We start from the raw sequence: 10,867 nt of genomic DNA, 5'->3' as shown, positions 1-10,867 counted from the left end.
CTATATAAGTAGACACTATACAAGTAGATGTTATATAAGTAGACACTATATAAGTAGACACTATATAATTAGATGCACTGTATAAAGTAGACACTATATAAGTAGACACTATATAAGTAGATGCTATATAAGTAGACACTATATAAGTAGATACTATATAAGTAGACACTATATAAGTAGATGCTATATAAGTAGATGCTATATAAGTAGACACTATATAAGTAGACACTATATAAGTAGACACTATATAAGTAGACACTATATAAGTAGACACTGTATAAGTAGACTATATAAGTAGACACTATATAAGTAGATGCTATATAAGTAGACACTATATAAGTAGATGCTATATAAGTAGACACTATATAATTAGATGCTATATAAGTAGACACTATATAAGTAGATGCTATATAAGTAGACACTATATAAGTAGATGCTATATAAGTAGACACTATATAAGTAGATGCTGTATAAGTAGACACTATATAAGTAGATGCTATATAAGTAGACACTATATAAGTAGATGCTATATAAGTAGACACTATATAAGTAGATGCTATATAAGTAGACACTATATAAGTAGACACTATATAAGTAGACACTATATAAGTAGATAGACACTATATAAGTAGACACTATATATAATTAGACACTATATATAAGTAGACACTATATAAGTAGACACTATATAAGTAGATGCTGTATAAATAGACACTATATAAGTAGACAATAATAATTAGACACTATAAGTAGACACTATATAAGCAGACACTATATAAGTAGATGCACTATATAAGTAGATGCTATATAAGTAGACATGCTATATAAGTAGACACTATAATATAAGTATATAAGTAGATATAATTAGATGTAGATATATATATAAGTAGACACTATATAAAGTAGATGCTATATAAGTAGACACTATATAAGTAGACACTATATAAGTAGACACTATATAAGTAGATGCTGTATAAGTAGATGCTATATAAGTAACACTATATAAGTAGACACTATATAAGTAGATTCTATATAAGTAGACACTATATAAGTAGACACTATATAAGTAGACACTATATAAGTAGATGCTATATAAGTAGACACTATATAAGTAGATGCTATATAAGTAGACACTATATAAGTAGACACTATATAAGTAGACACTATATAAGTAGACACTATATAAGTAGACACTATAAGATGACACTATATAAGTAGATGCACTATATAAGTAGATGCTATATAAGTAGACACTATATAATGTATACACACTATATAAGTAGACACTATATAATTAGACACTGCTGTATAAGTAGACACTATATAAGTAGATGCTATATAAGTAGACACTATATAAGTAGATACTATATAAGTAGACACTATATAAGTAGATTCTATATAAGTAGACACTATATAAGTAGATGCTATATAAGTAGACACTATATAAGTAGATGCTATATAAGTAGACACTATATAAGTAGACACTATATAAGTAGATGCTATATAAGTAGACACTATATAAGTAGATGCTATATAAGTAGACACTATATAAGTAGACACTATATAAGTAGATGCTGTATAACACTATAGACACTATATAGTAGATGCTATATAAGTAGACACTATATAAGTAGACACTATATAAGTAGATGCTATATAAGTAGACACTATATAAGTAGACACTATATAAGTAGATGCTATATAAGTAGACACTATATAAGTAGATACTATATAAGTAGACACTATATAAGTAGATATTATATAAGTAGACATTATATAAGTAGATGCTATATAAGTAGACACTATATAAGTAGACACTATATAAGTAGACACTATATAATTAGATGCTATATAAGTAGACACTATATAAGTAGATGCTGTATAAGTAGATGCTTGTTAGAACTATAGACACTATATAAGTAGACACTATATAAGTAGATGCTATATAAGTATTAGACAGATATATATAAGTAGACACTATATAAGTAGATGCTATATAAGTAACACTATATAAGTAGACACTATATAAGTAGATGCTATATAAGTAGACACTATATAAGTAGATGCTATATAAGTAGACACTATATAAGTAGACACTATATAAGTAGACACTATATAAGTAGATGCTATATAAGTAGACACTATATAAGTATGGGTTATAACTACACTATATAAGTAGACACAATATATAGTAGATACTATATATGTCACTAACGGGATACTACAATATATGTAGATATCGCATCGTCATAGGTTTCACTCTACAGGACCGTATAGTACAATATATGTAGATATCACATCGTTATGGGTTCTCACTCTACGGGATCGTATACTACAATATATGTAGATATCGCATCGTCATGGGTTCATACTCTAGGGGACCGTATACTACAATATATGTAGATATCGCATCGTCATGGGTTCTCACTCTACAGGACCGTACACTACAGTATATGTAGATATCGCATTGTCATGGGTTCTCACTTTACGGGACCGTACACTACAGTATATGTAGATATCACATCGTCATAGGTTCTCACTCTACAGTACCGTATACTACAATATATGTAGATATCGCTTCGTCATGGGTTCTCACTCTACGGGACCATATACTACAATATATGTAGATATCGCATCGTCATGGGTTCTCACTCTACAGGACCGTATACTACAATATATGTAGATATCACATCGTCATAGTTTCTCACTCTACAGGACAATATACTACAATATATATGTAGATATCGCATCGTCATGGGGTCTCACTCTACTGGACCGTACACTACAGTATATCTAGATACCACATTGTCATAGGTTCTCACTCTACGGGACCGTATACTACAATATATGTAGATATCGCATCGTCATGGGTTCTCACTCCACAAGAATGTATACTACAATATATATGTAGATATCGCATCGTCATGGGTTCTCACTCTACAGGACCGTATACTACAATATATGTAGATATCGCATCGTCATATGTTCTCACTCTACAGGACCGTATAGTACAATATGTGTAGATATCACATCGTTATGGGTTCTCACTCTACGGGATCGTATACTACAATATATGTAGATATCGCATCGTCATGGGTTCATACTCTAGGGGACCGTATACTACAATATATAGGGATTGGATTTCGTTTTTATGTTAACCATGCTTGTATGGAGCAATTCCTCTAAGAATATATTCTATGGGGCGCGTTAGCGCCCCATATTGAATATATTCTTAGAGGAATTGCTCCATACAAGCATGGTTAACATAAAAACGAAATCCAATCCCTATATTTACACTCACACGACTTTTTATTTATATTTTATGCAAAAAAAAAATCGTCATTTGAAAGTGACGTAATTATTCAATAAAAGTCGGTCAAAAGTGGGAGGAGCTTACTCAAAGGAACAGCGAATGATGACGCTTCACGTAAGGTAGAATTATTCATCCGCGACGACAAAAAAGTTCAATATTTTAGTGTAAAATAAACATGACAAACAAAGTAAATTTCAGAGATAATTTTATTTAATCAGATCAGAACTTTAAATATATATTCAATTTTGCTAAAAGTTAATATATAGCGTAATAACATAAAGAATTTGTACACGGCCACATGTGTGACCGTTATTGTGCAGCGAGGCGAAGCTGACGCACGTTTACACACTTTAGTTTTCCGAAGTTGTCAAAACACCGATTTTCAAGTAGCTCAATGTGTTTGAGATGTCGTCTGACTTGACGATATTACATCCTTGGGAGACATGTGATTATATAATCTACGCTTAGATCCAAATTCACTTGTGTTCGATGGATACAATGTATGTGGTGACGCGGAACTGTCAACACGTGGATTATTAGCGGTGCATGTTTTATAATACACATGATTAAATACTCAAAGAACTAAGACAAGAGGATATGTTTATAACTGACCTCTATCAGAGGGTCTCGCACCCGTCCACCCCAAAGGCTCGATCGTAGGACGAACATAGGCACAGAGGTAATGTTTACATTTGACACCCATCATTTTTAACAAAAATGAAAGCACGTCGCCCCGGTCGGGATATTTTTCCGTTTCTTTATACCATTGTTAATTTAAAAACTGTTTGAATCATATATAAATATAAAACATGTATATATTGTTTACATTTTTCCAAAATTCTATGAAAAACAACAATATACACGTAATGTTGCGTCAAAATGTAAACAAAGCCATGTGTTTCTTTTTTTAAAAAAAATAGTCCTTTTACGTTGCACAGAACATTTTCATACGCAAGTTCAAAGTTCAATGTTACCATGCAGTTATGGTAAACAAAATCGGCTAGTATTAGCGTATAGTGACCAAGCCTAGCAAGTGTAAATATATGTAGATATCGCATCGTCATGGGTTCTTACTCTACTGGACCGTACACTACAGTATATGTAGATATCGCATTGTCATGGGTTCGCAATTTACGGGACCGTATACTGCAATATATGTATTCTGGTCCTATATGTTATCAATCACAAAACCACAACAGATGCAACCAGATATACACCCAACACCTTGTATTCTGGTCCTATCTGTTGTCATTTACTAAAATACAACAGATACAATCAGTTATACACTCTATGTCTTATATTCTGGTCCTATCTGTTGTCATTTACTAAACCACAACAGATATAACCAAATATATATATACGCCACACCTAAACCACAACAGATACAACCAGATATACACCCAAGACCTTGTATTCTGGTCCTATCTGTTGTCATTTACTAAACCACAACAGATACAATCAGATATACATCCAACACCTTGTATTTTGGTCTTATCTGTAGTCATTTACTAAACCACAACAGATACAACCAGATATACACTCTATGTCTTATGTTCTGGTCCTATCTGTTGTCATTTACTAAACCACAACAGATACAACCAGATATACTCTCTACACCTTGTATTCTGGTCCTATCTTTTGTCATTTACTAAAAAACAACAGATACAACCAGATATACACCCAACACCTTGTATTCTGGTCCTATATGTTATCAATCACAAAACCACAACAGATGCAACCAGATATACACCCAACACCTTGTATTCTGGTCCTATCTGTTGTCATTTACTAAAATACAACAGATACAATCAGTTATACACTCTATGTCTTATATTCTGGTCCTATCTGTTGTCATTTACTAAACCACAACAGATATAACCAAATATATATATACGCCACACCTAAACCACAACAGATACAACCAGATATACACCCAAGACCTTGTATTCTGGTCCTATCTGTTGTCATTTACTAAACCACAACAGATACAACCAGATATACACCCAACACCTTGTATTTTGGTCTTATCTGTTGTCATTTACTAAACCACAACAGATACAACCAGATATACACTCTATGTCTTATATTCTGGTCCTATCTGTTGTCATTTACTAAACCACAACAGATACAACCAGATATATATATACGCCACACCTAAACCACAACAGATACAACCAGATATACACTCTACACCTTGTATTCTGGTCCTATCTGTTGTCATTTACTAAACTACAACAGATTTAACCAGATAAATATATACGCCACACCTAAACCACAACAGATACAACCATATATACACATTCAACACCTTGTATTTTGGTCATATCTGTAGTCATTTACTTAACCACAACAGATACAACCAGATATACATTCTACAACTTGTATTCTTGTCCTATCTGTTGTCATTTACTAAACCACAACAGATACAACCGGATATACACCCAACACCTTGTATTTTGGTCTTATCTGTAGTCATTTACTTAACCACAACAGATACAACCAGATATACTCTCTACACCTTGTATTCTGGCCCTATCTGTTGAGTAGGGTATCGATATTTGGAATGGACCGCGAAGCATTATTTCCGGATTTTGGAGATTTTCAAATGTATCGGACGTCGTTTCGAGGAACATGTACAAACACGGGTAGGCCCACAACTGTAAACGTTTACCGCTCTCAAAATGTTAGCTTATATTTATATTGTGTTTCAAACACTTCAATAAATATTAGAGATATCTATTACAAGTATTGTAAAGCGACAATTGTAGGATTCCGTTTCATTGATATTTCGAAACACCCAAACGTACATTGCGTATGTAAGGCCTACTCTCGCCGATTCACAGTAGATAACGTACAGGACTTGTCTGTCCCCTGAGATGAACAAAAATGCTTTGTCGTAGTAGGTCATTTTGGTTAAACTTATCCAACTCAAAGACTGAAGTTGTCCTGATATATCTTATCCACTCGCGTACAACCAAGGATGTTAAAAATACAAGTAGGATGTAGATCTAGGCTACATGTTGTAGTGAACAACACAGACTCACCGACCCACAACATGTAAACATTGCAACGTCATCGGAATGTGCAAAACTGTACATTGTACAACATTGTTTATTTATCATACGCACGGAAGCATTGCTCAAAGAGGTACGGTAGTAACATAAACAATGTAACTTTTCTACATTTGTATTTACACACGTACATGTATATGTGTTCAAACCTATTTTGATACATGTACATGTTCATCGAACGTACGTTCAACTTCGGTACTGAAAAACACCAAAAGTTTCTGATTTGGACCATCATAAATTCATCCGCGCGGCTCCAAATTGCGCGTGACATACTCAATCTATCGAGAAATAAAGTTGAGTAGCCTTTGGTTGAAATCAACAGGGTTTATACTATCAATTCACCACTGGCCGTAAATATTGTAGTATACGGTCCAGTAGAGTGAGAGCATATGACGATGCGATATGTACATATATTGTAGTATACGGTCCCGTAGAGTGAGAACCCATGACAATGCGATATCTACATATATATTGTAGTATACATTCCTGTAGAGTGAGAACCCATAACGATATGATATCTACATATATTGTAGTATACGGCCCCTTAAAGTCAGAACCCATGACAATGCGATATCTACATATACTGTAGTGTACGGTCCAGTAGAGTGAGAACCCATGACGATGCGATATCTACATATATTGTAGTATACGGTCCCGTAGAGTGAGAACCCATGACAATGCGATATCTACATATACTGTAGTGTACGGTCCAGTAGAGTGAGAACCCATGACGATGTGATATCTACATATACTGTAGTGTACGGTCCAGTAGAGTGAGAACCCATGACGATGCGATATCTACATATATATTGTAGTATATTGTCCTGTAGAGTGAGAACCCATGACGATGCGATATCTACATATATTGTAGTATATGGTCCCGTAGAGTGAGAACCTATCCTTCGATAGAACCACCAGAAAAAGACTTTAATCCTTAAATATATGTAGATATCACATCGTCATGGATTCTCACTCGACAGGATCGTATACTACAATATATGTAGATATCACATCGTCATGGGTTCTCACTCTACAGGACCGTATACTACAATATATGTAGATATCGCATCGTCATGGGTTCTCACTCTACAGGACCGTATACTACAATATATGTAGATATCGCATCGTCATAGGTTCTCACTCTAGGGGACCGTATACTACAATATATGTAGATATCACATCGTCATGGGTTCTCACTCTAGGGGACCTTATACTACAATATATGTAGATATCACATCGTCATGGGTTCTCACTCTACATGACCGTATACTACAATATATGTCGATATCAGATCGTCATAGGTTCTCACTCTACAAGACCGTATACTACAATATATGTAGATATCACATCGTCATAGGTTCTCACTCTACAAGACCGTATACTATAATATATGTAGATATCACATCGTTATGGGTTCTCACTCTACGGGATCGTATACTACAATATATGTAGATATCGCATCGTCATGGGTTCATACTCTAGGGGACCGTATACTACAATATATGTAGATATCGCATCGTCATGGGTTCTTACTCTACTGGAACGTATACTACAATATATGTAGATATCGCATCGTCATGGGTTCTCACTCTACAGGGCCGTATACTACAATATATATGTAGATATCGCATCGTTATGGGTTCTCACTCTACTGGAACATATACTACAATATATGTAAATATCACATCGTCATGGGTTCTCACTCTACGGGACCGTATACAGTGTAACTTCCCAAAACCGATCCCTCCCAATTCCGAATACCGGACCGATTTTGAGATCGGAATAGTCAAATGTAACTAAAATATACTTCTGAAAACCGGCCTTACTGAGCGACACCGATAGATTGCATTGAAATCTGATCAACCGACCGTGAAATACACACGTACCTGTACCATATTTGTCGAATGCCATGTCCTGGGGCATGCATACAGATGTGAAGGCTATAGGTACACGGTAATTATACCCGAGATGCTGGTGTAATTATGTTTAGATATTTAAGGTTCATGTAAAGGCTTTAAACAGTGATATTTTGCAAGCCTAAAACTCATTACTGTGCTGCAATTGAACAGAACTAATTTCATTAATTGTTGGTATATACCCTGGCTAACTGTCAGTCTTACTGTTGATATGTAATTTGTGAAGCTGCTTGTAAAATTCAGTAAAATAAGTGAATCAAAGTACTGTAAGTACTGAACTGAAAAAGCATAGATGTAACAAAAATTTAGTTCAAGGAAGGCAAATATGTCATTAGTAACATTTTAGGGTGTGTATTTTCTTGCAAGTCTCATGTCATTGTCTAGTTGGGTTATTTATCTTCCAAGTGTTCATTTAATTAATTTTGGATAAATTGTTAAGATTGCAGACAACCATTCCTCCTCTTATCAAAAGATGAATCTAAAAATTATGAGAAGATTTTAAGAAAATGCTAGAAAATTTCTTTTAGATTTGAACTTTGAACCTATCTTGAATTCAACAGTGTCAACAAACATTTACAGTCAGTGTCATGACCTTTTCTCTAATGTTTGAATATAATTGTCTGAATAACAAAATAAAGAAAAAAATTGTAGTTATGATTATTTGATAATTGATCTTGTGGACAAGGCCATAGAGACTTACAATTAATAACAATCTGCAGTAAAATGACAACAAGGGAAACATTAAGACTCCATTAAGAAGAAAGTATAATCTGACACATGGATATCCCTTGATGGCATTTTTACAAAGTTCATGGCTTATGCTGCAAATGTTGTTTACAGACCTCATTTATAAGGAACTATGTGCAATGCATATAATATACAAGTATTTTTTTTTCGATGAACTATGTGGTACAGATCTATTACAGGAGGAAAGGGCAAAAGGCAATTAATTAGATAGTTATCAAGAAAAGAAATGAAATGACAAAAACTAAGGGTCAAATGTTCATTTAAAGAATCGGTTACTGCATCAAAATCAAAACTGAATTGTTTTGAATTATGTTTATTCAAAAATACTTTAATACAAACATGAAATAACATCACAATACATTATTTTTTCTAGATCTAGTTCTCTTCTGTGATACACACAATGTATTCAGGCATATTAGTAAGTAATGAGCAGTTCTTGATACTTTGCAGGGGCCGCGGTTGCCGAGTGGTTAAGATGTACCGACATATAACCACATGCCCTCCACCTCTGGGTCGCGAGTTTGAATCCTATGTGGGGCAGTTGTCAGGTACTGACCGCTGGTCGGTGGTTTTTCTCCGAGTACTCCGGCTTTCCTCCACCAACAAACCTGACACGTCCTTAAATGATCCTGGCTGTTAATAGGACGTTAAACTAATCAAACCAAATTGATACTTTACTGCAATATTGAAGAAAAGTCATATCAAAGTCAGATTCAGTATGATACTGTCTCTATGTCTAATGCATAAAATGGACACTGAGAATTCTTAACAGCATATTAAAACAACCATTCTTAAAATCAGTGTGTTATTTGTATACATTGACATGTACAGTGGACCCTCGATAATCTGGACACCTTCGTTCCCAGTCTAAACCGTCCAGATTACAAATTTTCCGGACTGCCGAATTTCGTGTACCCTAGTGTTACATACACGGCAGAACAGTCTGTTTGCTAACCGCTTGTCCGATATTGTAAACAATATGGAGCGCTGTCAACTGTCAGGCAGACGACAGCAAACAAAGTACCTACACCATTAATATTATTCATAATACGCATTGACGGTAAAAATATGTAACAAGGTACGATTCATAATCATGTTACACATACCTATCAACCATATTTATGGTTTAGTAGTCTATATTTCTTTGGAAAATAGCTGTAGTTTACACCGAAAGCGAGAGAGCTGTTCCTTGTATACTTCGCCGGGACGCAAGAGTGTTTGCCTAACTGATGTTTCGACGACGCTGATTGGCTGATATGATCGAGGCGAGCGAAGAGCGGAAACCTATGAGGTTACAAGTGTGACGTCACTCGCAGTGTATAAAAGGCGGTGAATACAAGCTCAGATCGGCATTCTGTTTCGAACGGTAGCCCGGTAAATAAATCCAGAGCTGCTTGCTGAGTTCCAGCGTATATATTTTATATATTATACCAGTTGCTGATTGCTGATATATATCCAGTACCAGTATAATGGCAGCAGAGGTAATTACTTGGAGAATAAGTTATGAATAGAAACCAGACCTGATAAATATATGTTTGTGCTTATCTAAGCACATTCTGTTTGCTGTGCCGACCTATCTCCACCTTCAGAAGATGTGTACGATTGCGTTTATATATGATGACTGAATAGTCAAAGAAACATACTTTTATATCTATTTATTAAGCCATTGTGGTTATATTATATTCATTTAAGGCCAATAATGCACCTTAGTCGACATTGTGGCACCTTTCTGTGCTTGGTAGCACCTTCACTGTAGCACCTTCAGTAAAGGTAGCACCTTCACGGTCTGGTAGCACCTTCACAGTGCACCTTCTAAGGAC

The sequence above is a fragment of the Argopecten irradians genome, chromosome 16 (genome assembly GCF_041381155.1).
Source record: "Argopecten irradians isolate NY chromosome 16, Ai_NY, whole genome shotgun sequence".
Lineage (NCBI taxonomy): Eukaryota > Metazoa > Mollusca > Bivalvia > Pectinida > Pectinidae > Argopecten > Argopecten irradians.
This window is presented reverse-complemented; position numbering follows the sequence as displayed.